Here is a 10,742-nt window from a genome sequence, read left to right as displayed (position 1 = left end):
ACATGTAGTCTCTCTGATGTAAAATAGCTCAACAAGAACAAGTACGCCTTCCTGTGACGTTAGAAAACTTAAGATATTTGGCACTTAGAAAGGTTTTATTTAGTTTTCTTGTTTTGTAGAAAATGGACTTCTGCATAGTCATTCTTTAGTTTGTTCAGCTATATTTCTACTCAGCAAGGTCGCATTGAAAAAAGATCTCGTTTAGTTGTTGCCTGTGACTTTTGTGGTCTGTGTTAACTGGATGGTTACCCCTTACCATATTATCATTTGATAAGAATTATAGGGTAACGTTGAGTTTTTAAAAAAAAAAAATAATAACGTCAAAATATGATATAGCCTCGAAATGGTGTTGTATGGGTTTAGTGCAGAATTGTGTGAAAAGATGATTATATTGCTTTGATAATTGTCAAGTTCTTTGCGGCATTGAAATGGGGTCAATTGTTTAAGCACACTACAGTATAGTTGTTGTTTAAATAATAGTAGGCCATTTAAACAATTTACCAAACCATTGTCAGTTATGTAACGAGAATTCCTTAGATAACTTAAGACTTTTGGAAAGTTTTCTTTTTGTCTTTTCCTTTCGTTTGTTTTGTTTTTGTTGTGATATATATATATATATATATATATATATATATATATATATATATATATATATATATATATATATATATATATATATTAGCAATTAGCTTCGATTAGCTCTCATATACCTATCAAAAATAATCATGAACATCCGTAGTTTGCTTTAGTTGAGTACAATCTTTTGAAATAAATTGAGGCGTGCCATCCACAAATGAATTCCATAATCTATGGCCCTCACATTAATACCAAAACTAGTGTGGAAAATACTTTGAACATTCGTAACTAGTATAGAAAATATCACAAACATCGTAGCTTGCTTTAGGCGCGATTAATAACAAATCGTGACTATGGGTACGGTTCCCGTGGCATAGTCATGATACCTAATTCTCAAATTCGGGTGTGCATTTCATGTGACTCGATCATAACAACTTCGAACAATAATAAAAATAAACATGTTGTAAATCGCGGATGATTTCATGTGACGCGGTTCGCAATGTGTATCAAATAAACAAGTGTACGACAATCGTAACTTGTTCCAGAATAATTCCATAAAATAATTAAAAGCGGCTATAAAGTTAAAAATGCACAATAATTTTATCCGGATAACACTTTAGACAAAATAGGGGAGGTTCGCTTTTTCTTTCTCGGCGCATCTTAGCGTGATAAACTAAAGTGCGCCATCAGCCATGGGAGGAAGAGGCAAACCTAAGAAAAACGTAACGAAGATCCAATTAGTTGAATTCATAGCATCAACAAGTAGGAATGGTGATTCAAGCAAGGCCACGCCAGTTCAAGGAACTCAAAATCGCGAAAAGGAGATGATTACACCAAAGGCGGGGGAGAATTCAAAATCGGCAACGACGAGTACAAATAGGAACTTGAATTCACAATACATGACCAAACAGGCTGAAATTCAACAGATCGAGGTACAGAATTCGAATAACATGGATAGTAAAAAAGGCTTAAGAAACACATGCAGCTGAATCTCACAACGAGAAGCAACCAATTGCAATTGAAGCTAGTACAGAGAAGGCTAAGGATGGAAAATCCTGGGCAAATCTGGTTGCTGGGAACACCTTTGCCGCTAGAGGAATGGGATTATCGTTTGTGGCACCAACAATTCAAAATGGAGAAAAAAGTTGTTGAATTGCAAGAGGATCAAATTGAAAAGGAAACTGAGAAGTGAAAAATGGCAGTTATTCTGTATGTAGTTGGAGATATACCAAGTATTGAAGCTATAGAGAGGTTCATTGCATCACAATGGAACTTCGTATCTAGGCCGAAAGTGTACTACCATAATGATGGTTTCTTTGTGGTAAAATTCAGAAATGAAGAAGAGAGAAATGAGGTATTATACTCAGGGCCATGCACAATCAACAACAAGCCGATAACTACTAAGGTGTGGACAGCAGACTTTGATTTCAATGAAGAGGTTCTGAAAACATTACCATTGTGGGTTAAACTACCAAATTTGCCACTGAATTGTTGGGGAATGGACTCATTGAGCCGGATAGGGAGTGGATTGGGAATCCAGTATATGCCGATGAGTGTACAACAAAAGTAGAAAGGATATCCTATGCCAGATTCTTGTGGAAATGGACATCACAAAACCATTGCCAACAAGAATACTAGTTAAGGATCCGAGCGGCAGGCAATTTGAACAATCAGCTACTTATGATTGGAAGCCTATGTACTGTAACACTTGCTTGCAACTAGGACATAACTGTCAAATCAAACAAATACAACAACAGATGAATAAGCAGCAGAAACAGAAGCAGGAATGGAAACCAAATGAGCAGGGGAATCAAGGATTTACAAAAGATGAGAATCAAGCATCAACAGGGAATGCAGAACTAATAAACAAAAAATACAATACGCAGGAAACAACAATTGAGGAGGATGAAGGGTGGCAAGCAGCAAAGGGGAAATAAGCCACAAAAAACACTCAAGCAGCATCAACAAGAGGAGTTGAAGTGGGTAATGGATTTAATGTTCTTAATAACTCATGCTCTATTACACAAAGTACTATGATAAGCAGGGGTGATAGAGGACAATGTAGTCATGGGGGAGGTATGAAGGAAGGGATACCATACAATATATCTAAATGTAGTTAGTTAGTTGGAATGTTAGAGGACTAAATAAAGTGCACAAGCAAAAGGAGATGCAGAGGTATATTAAAGAACATAATATCAGTATTATGGCTATTATAGAACATAGAGTACAAGAAAAGTTTTCGCCAAAATTCATACAAAAAATAGCTCCTACATGGGAATGGTGTGCAAACTATGATGGTGGAGGAAAGGGTAGAGTGTGGGTTATCTGGGATCCAAATGAAATCAGATTTTCTGTGAAGGAAACAAAAACTCAGTACATTCATGGAGAAGTAGTTCAGCTGGATACAAATCTAGAATTTACATTTACAGCCATCTATGGGCTGCATACAATAGAGGCAAGCAAAAGTTTATGGAAGGACTTAATAAACTGGAGCCAATATCAGACAAAGCCTTGGCTATGCATGGGTGACTACAATACTATTCTGGCAGTGGAAAATACAATAAATGGTACCTCAGTTCAAGAAAATGAAATTAAAGGCTTCAAATAATTCTTAACAAATACAGGAATGTGTGAGATGAGAACAGTGGGGAGGGATTACACATGGACTAACTCACATGTGTTAAGTAGAATAGACAGGGCAATAGTAAATGCAGAATGGGTAACTAACATGCCACAAGTAGATGCTGTGATTATGAATCCTCTCTTCTCGGATCATTCCCCTTTGTGTGTTAAGCTTGGGGAAGAACCAAAGACCTCAAAGCCCTTTAGGTTCTTCAACTGTCTAGCTGAGCACAAGGATTTTCTTCCAGTAGTGACAGAAGCATAGAATAAATCATCACAAGCAGGAAATATGGCAGGAATCTGGAGGAAATTGAAAGATGTGAGAAGAGAATTAAAATGGCTGAATACAAATGAATTCCAAGCAGTAGATTTGAGGGTTAAAAATGCTAGACAAAAGCTACAGGAAGTTCAACAACAGATGAGAACTACAAGCATATCATCACAAAAGTTTGAAGAAGAGAAAGAACTGAAACAGCAGCTAGAGAAATGGACTACTATAGAAGAAAGCATCTATAAACAGAAATCTAGAAATCAGTGGCTGAAGTTGGGAGATTCTAATACTGCATTCTTCTTTGCCAGCATGATGAACAAAATAAGCCACAATAAGATCAGGAGCTTGAAGACTAATGATGGAGAAATAATTCAGTTTGGGAGTGCAATAGAAAAGGAAATAGTGGAATTCTATAAAGGGCTATTAGGATCTACAGCTGATATCATACCAGCCATACAACCAGCTATTATGAAGGAGGGCAATGTACTAGATAGGAGGCAACAATTGAAGCTAATAGAACCTGTTACTGTAGAGGAAATTCAAAATTCTCTAAAAGGGATAGATGATCAAAAGGCTCCAGGATGTGATGGATTCAATTCAAATTTTTTTAAGAAGACATGGTGTATCACAGGTCAAGACATATCTAAGGCAGTGCTTCAGTTCTTCAACACAGCTGAAATGCATCTGCCCATTAATGTAACAACTGTTACATTGATACCTAAGGTTCAGCATCCTTCAACAATCAAAGATTTCCGGCCTATTTCTAGTTGCATAGTGTTATACAAGATTATTTCAAAAATTTTGACTAGCAGGTTGCAAGGGGTGATGGATCGTTTAGTAGATAAAAGCCAATCTGGCTTTGTTCCTGGAAGAGTTATCACAGACAACATAATTTTAAGCCATGAACTGGTCAAAGGGTATGGGAGGAAGGGCATCTCACCTAGATGTTGATGAAAATAGACATGCAAACGGCCTATGATTCCATTGAGTGGGAATTCTTAGAGCAAGTGCTGAATAATTTGAACATCCCAGAGAAGCTTGTTAGATGGATAATGGTATGTGTAAGGACAGTATCTTTCTTTATACTCATTAATGGGAAACCTATGGAACCATTCCAAGCTAGAAGAAGATTGAGAAAGGGTGATCCACTGTCACCATTTCTTTTTGTGCTTGGTATGGAGTACCTTACAAGGAGTTTCAAGACTTTGAAGTACCAGGCAGATTTCAACTTCCATCCTAGATGTGATAAACTAAATATCATTCAACTGGGGTTTGTAGATGACCTATTGCTATTCTGTAGAGGAGATACTATTTCTATCCAAATGGTATTCAACTGTTTCATGGAATTCTCTAAGGCATCTGGCCTAAAAGCAAACACAACAAAGAGTTCCATATACTTTGGGGGAGTACCACAAGATATACAATAGAGCATAGTACAAGTAACTGGCTTTAGCAGGGGATATTTGCCTTTCAAATACCTTGGAGTTCCACTTAGTACTAAGAGGATTTCTGTGATACAATGTCATCCACTTCTGGAGAGAATATTAGGAAGAATTACCCCTGGACTTCAAAGTACCTATCTTATGCAGGAATGTTGCAATTGATCAAGACAGTGCTGTTCTCCATCCAAATATACTGGTCGCAGATATTTGTAATTCCTAAGAAGATGATGAAGAAGATAGAAACAGTCGGTAGAACCTTTCTATGGACAGGTGAAACAAATGCTTCAAAAAAAGCTTTGCTATCATGGGACAAAGTATGCTCTCCATAGACTGCTGGTGGATATAATGTAATGGATGTGCTTACATGGAATAAAGCTGCAATTTGCAAATTACTATGGAATCTGTGTAAGAAGAAAGACAAATTATGGGTTCAGTGGATTCATTTGTATTATGGGAAGAAACAAGAAGTGTGGGAAACCAATCCAAGCAATGCATCACGGATAGTCCAGAAAATCATCAAGGCAAAAAGATATGTAGAGGCAGCAGGGATTGATATGAAGGAACTGGCAGAATGGAACTACTTCTCTATCAAGAAGTGGTACATAGGCATGCGAGGACAGTATCAAAAAGTATCATGGAAGAGATTAACGTGCAACAATTTAGGGGCTCCAAAGTGAATTTTTCTGCTGAATCTAGCTCTGCAAAACAGACTCCTTACAAGAAGTAGACTCCAAGCGTGGGGAATTACACATGAAGTAAGATGCCCCTTGTGTACTGAAGAAGATGAGACCATAGTTCATTTAATGTTTAAATGTAGAGTTGCTGGAAGTATATGGAGCAAGTTGCTACATTGGCAAGGCATAACAAGATCTTCGATGGAGTGGCAAAGAGAAGTACAATGGGCTGAAGACAAAGCAACAGGAAACAATGCAAAAGCTCAAGTATATAGAATGACTTTGGCATGTGCAGTATACCATATATGGAATGAAAGAAACAGGAGAGTATTTCAAGAAGAGCAGAGGACAATGGAAGTGATAGTTAGACAAATTATACAAGAAGTTGCAAATAGGGGATCAAGAATCAGAAAGTTAGAGAAGACAATGGAAGAAATGAATTTCTATCCTTAGTTTGATATAGAAGACTGGGTGTGTCCAGTTTCAGTTTTTGACATTGTACATATTTGCTATTGGTAAATAAAGTCATTTAATTATCAAAATAAAATAAAATTACACAATAGTTTTAAGACATGTAGTAAATCAGATAATAGGCCAATTATTAATAGTTTAAGCGATCGTGCTAGAATCACGGAACCCGGGAATGCCTAACACCTTCTCCCGGGTTAACAAAATTCCTTACTTAGAATTTCTGGTTCGCAGACTTTTAAATAAAGTCGAAAATGTCCTCGATTTGGGATTTAAAATAAACCGGTGACTTGGGACACCATAAACTATTCCAAGTGGCGACTCTGAAAAAATAAATAAAATAATCTCATTTCAATTTATGTCACTTTAATTGAAAAAACTCCCCTTATATCCCCTCGGGTGGTAAAAAAGGAGGTGTGACAATAGTTTAAAAATGTCGAAGTGCTAGTTAGGTATTAGGTTTTAACAAATCATAATTAAACTTTGTTAAACATGCAAAGATCAAAGATTAAAATTTTAACAAATAAAAAGCAATGTGTGTTAACGGAGCAAGGGCGCTCCTGCAAATTGGAAGAATAGGGTTTCTTAAAGCAGCTTTTTGGTTTTTGAGGGGGTGCTCAGGTACCAAATTTCATCTCCTACGTTTTGTTTGATTTCTTAACTCAGTTTCTATTTTTTTGGTTGGGATAGTTTCAGTTCATATGATTCTTATTTCGTCGACATTGCTGGTTCTCTTTTGCTGGTAAGTATTCAATATTTAAGCATTAGCGAAGCAGTAGAGAAGGAAGGACCACTATACCTTCGAGCATTCTGACTCGCTTCAGCTTCAACTATTCATTTTTCTTTATTTCATGGTAGAAAATTAGGTTTTGTTAACGATTTTTATGTCTGACCTTTGTTTTCTTCCTCCAAAGACTTGGGGAGAAAGTGTCTTTCTTTTGTTGGTTTCCGACCTGGTGTGGGTTACCTACATTGGGGGTCGCACCGTGTTAGGCCATTAAAGGGGGATGCACTCATACCAAGATGTTTTCCATTCACAGGGCAATATAATAATCATAATTTGCGGAAATAACGATAACAATAGGAGAAACCATCCCGACACAGCCCAAATCGGGGTGTCACAAGTCATGAGCAACTAAAAAATCCAGATATGAGTCTACTGAACACTAAATCCGGTACAATAGTTCTAGGAACATGAAAATGATAGGATAGGGGAGGCACGGGGGCTGCGGACACTGACAGCTACCTCGTAATCACCAAATCACTGCCTGGACAGGGAGGATCAACACTCTGGAGTGGACTCTGCTATGCCTGAATCTGCACACACGGTGCAGGGAGTAATGTGAGTACTCCGACCCAGTGAGTAATAATTATAAATAATGGCCGAGAGTATGAAAGCACGTAAAGGCACAAAGCAATTATATATTAAGCAGTAAAATCACTTAAAGCAGTAAATCAGTGAAGAACCCCAATGAAATCTCTTTAAAATAAGTAAAACGGGTAATTTAGTAGGTAAATAACAAGTAGAAATCCGCTTCTCGGGCACAGTGTCAATCACTCAGAACAGTATCAGCCCCGCGGGCTCACTCTCAGTACAGTATCAGCCCCTCGGGCTCACACTCAGATTAAATAGGTACCCGCGCTCACTGTGGGTGTGCAGACTCCGGAGGGGCCCCTTACGGCCCAAGCGCTATATCAAGCCACCTCGTGGCATCATCTCTCGGCACTCGGCCTCACAACACTCAAGCCACCTCGTGGCATATAAAAGTATCTCGGCCCTCGGCCTCATATCACTCAGCATATCCTCACATATGGCCCTCGGCCTCACTCAGTCCGAAAATCATCACAAGCCCCTCGGGCAGTAGTAAGACAGTAGTTCTTAGCCCAAAACATCATTTAGAAATATAATTTAGGTTTCAATTCCGAGTAAAAGTGGCTGAGTTTGTAAAACGGTAGATATTAACAGGACTGAGTTCAAGTAACAAGTCAACACAGTGAGGAAATAGTGATAAAAATCCCCGGAGGGTTCAAACAGTTGGCACGAAGCCCAAATATGGCAATCAGCCCAAGTCATGATGATAACAAACAAGTTTTAGTCAAATACGCGGTAAATTCATCAATCGGGATGGACCAAGTCACAATCCCCAACGGTGCTCTATCCCACGCTCGCTATCCGGCGTGCAAGTCACCTCAATATAGCACTACGATGTGCAAATTCGGGGTTTCAAACCCTCAGGACATCATATTAACATTATTACTCACCTAGAACCGGCTAAATCTCTATCGCGCATCGAATCTGACCAAAACCAGAACGAATACATCACAATAGGCTAAGGGAACAAAATCGAAAACAATCGAAAAATATCAAAAATCCCAAAATTAGCAAAACCCAAGCCCTGGGCCCACTTCTCGAAAATCAAATTTTTTTACATCATTAGATTCCTCGTCTCCCCACGAGTTCATACATATAAAAATCACAAGAATCGGAGTCCAATTGACCCCTCAATTTCCCAATTTAAACTCTCTTAAACTCAAGCCCTAAACCTCCATTTTTGTCCATAAATTCCTTAAATTTCAGTCCCAATCCGTGAAATATTACCATAGAAGTGTATTTTAGATCCAAAATCCTTACCTTATCGAAGTTCCCTTGAAATCTCTCTTCAAAATCGCCCAAAACTCTAAGTCCGAAGTTAAAAATGAATAAACCCTTCAAAAATCGCGAAGAAGAATTATATATACCTTCTGCCCAGTTATAACCGCATTTGCGGTCCAGAACCCGCTTCTGCAGTCATCTCCCCGCATCTGCGGAATTTCACTTAACGGACCCAACCGCATCTGCGGTCCACTCGCCGCATCTGCGGCTCCGCAGGTGCGGTCCCTTTTTCCGCATCTGCGGTTCCTGGCCTCCCTCAGTCTTTCCGCTTCTGTGGCTAAAACCACGCATCTGCGATACCGCACCTGCGGTCCCCAAACCGCAGGTGCGAAAACACCAGAAGCAGCAGAAATCTGCAATCACTCAAGTCCAAACTCTTCCCGTTAGCCATCCGAAATCACCCCGAGGCCCTCGGGACCTCACCCAAAAGCACATACATGGCTCAATACCTTATTCAAACTTGCTCCAATCATCAAAACACCTCTAACAACATCAAATTACCCAAAATTCATCGAATTCAAGCCTAAGTTTTCTAAAAACTTCCGAAATAAGCTTTCGATCAAAAACCCAACCAAGCCACGTCCGAATGACCTGAAATTTTGCACGTACATCCCAATTCACATAACGAAGCTACAGCAACTCTCGGAATTTCATTCCGACCCTCGAATCAAAATCTCACCTACCAACCGGAAATCGCCAAAATACTAACTTCGCCAATTCAAGCCTAATTCTACACCGGACCTCCAAAACCAATTCCGATCACACTCCTAAGCCACAAATCACCTCCCGAAGCTAACCGAACCATCGGAACTCACATCCGAGCCCTCTAACACATAAGTGATCATCCGGTTGACTTTTCCAACTTAAACCTTCTTAAAAGAGACTAAGTGTCTCATTTCCTTACCAAATCCAATCCGAACGCAAACTAAACAACTTGATCACATAAAACACGGATAACGAAGCATAAAGAAGCAGAAATAGGGGAAACGAAGCGGTAACTCATGAGACGACTGGCCGGGTCGTCACACATATGCAGGAAGAATTCAATTGGTGCAATCAGTGATCTTTGGCATGCAATCATATTGGTCCCAAATCTTCACATTGCCAGTTAAAGCCACAAAGCTAATTGAAGCCTATTGCAGAAGCTATATGTGGTCTGGGAGTAATGAGATTACTAGGAAAGCACTAATTGCCTGGGAGAAGATATGTCAACCTAAAGCAGCAGGAGGACTCAATTTACACAATCTGCAGGTGTGGAATAAAGCAGCAATTGCAAAGACACATTGGGATCTAAGCCAAAAGCAAGATAAGCTATGGATAAAATTGATACATGCATACTACATAAAAGGGCAAAATGTGGACAATATGACCATCCCACAAAGTGCAAGCTGGATTGACATGGACTGTTAAAAAGTAGTAGCTGAAGTAAAGTTTCAGGAAATATTACAGCAGATGTATGTGTGTGGGGGGGAGGGGGGGGGGGAGAAAAATCACTAAAATATCAGGAAATATTACATTCTGAACGCATAATTTCAAAACTGCAATGAGCTCAGTGCCACGATCCTTAAAAATTGGAACCCATAATTTCAGACTGCTCTTTAGATGAAATGCCAGTAGATGAGAAAATTTCTAAGTGTTCATGTTAGATTTTAGCTAGTTAACAAAGGCGCGCCCTGAAGCGAGGCTCAACAGCTGTTGAGCGCTTCGCCTTGCTTAGCAGGCCCTTCAATGTTGTTATCAAGGCCCTAAGTCCTTTCCAATGAGCGTAATCCCGAAGAGGCGACACTAAACATTTGATATTTCACTTTATCGTATATTTTCTTTAATTTCTTTGTCCATATATTAGTATTTGTGCTTATAGATATTAGTCTTGGACTACACATGCATATTTGTAGTTTTTTTTCATTTGTGTCTTACTCCATTAAAGCCCACGCTTTATTTGCGCTTAAAGCCCCAACAGACGTTAGAGTTTTTTTTGCGCTTTTGGCGTTTGATAACACTGATTTTAGCTATTATACAGGAAGAGAGTCATATTA

Source organism: Nicotiana attenuata, unplaced genomic scaffold (genome assembly GCF_001879085.1).
Source record: "Nicotiana attenuata strain UT unplaced genomic scaffold, NIATTr2, whole genome shotgun sequence".
Classification (NCBI taxonomy): Eukaryota; Viridiplantae; Streptophyta; class Magnoliopsida; order Solanales; family Solanaceae; genus Nicotiana; species Nicotiana attenuata.
Note: the sequence above shows the minus strand (reverse complement) of the source record.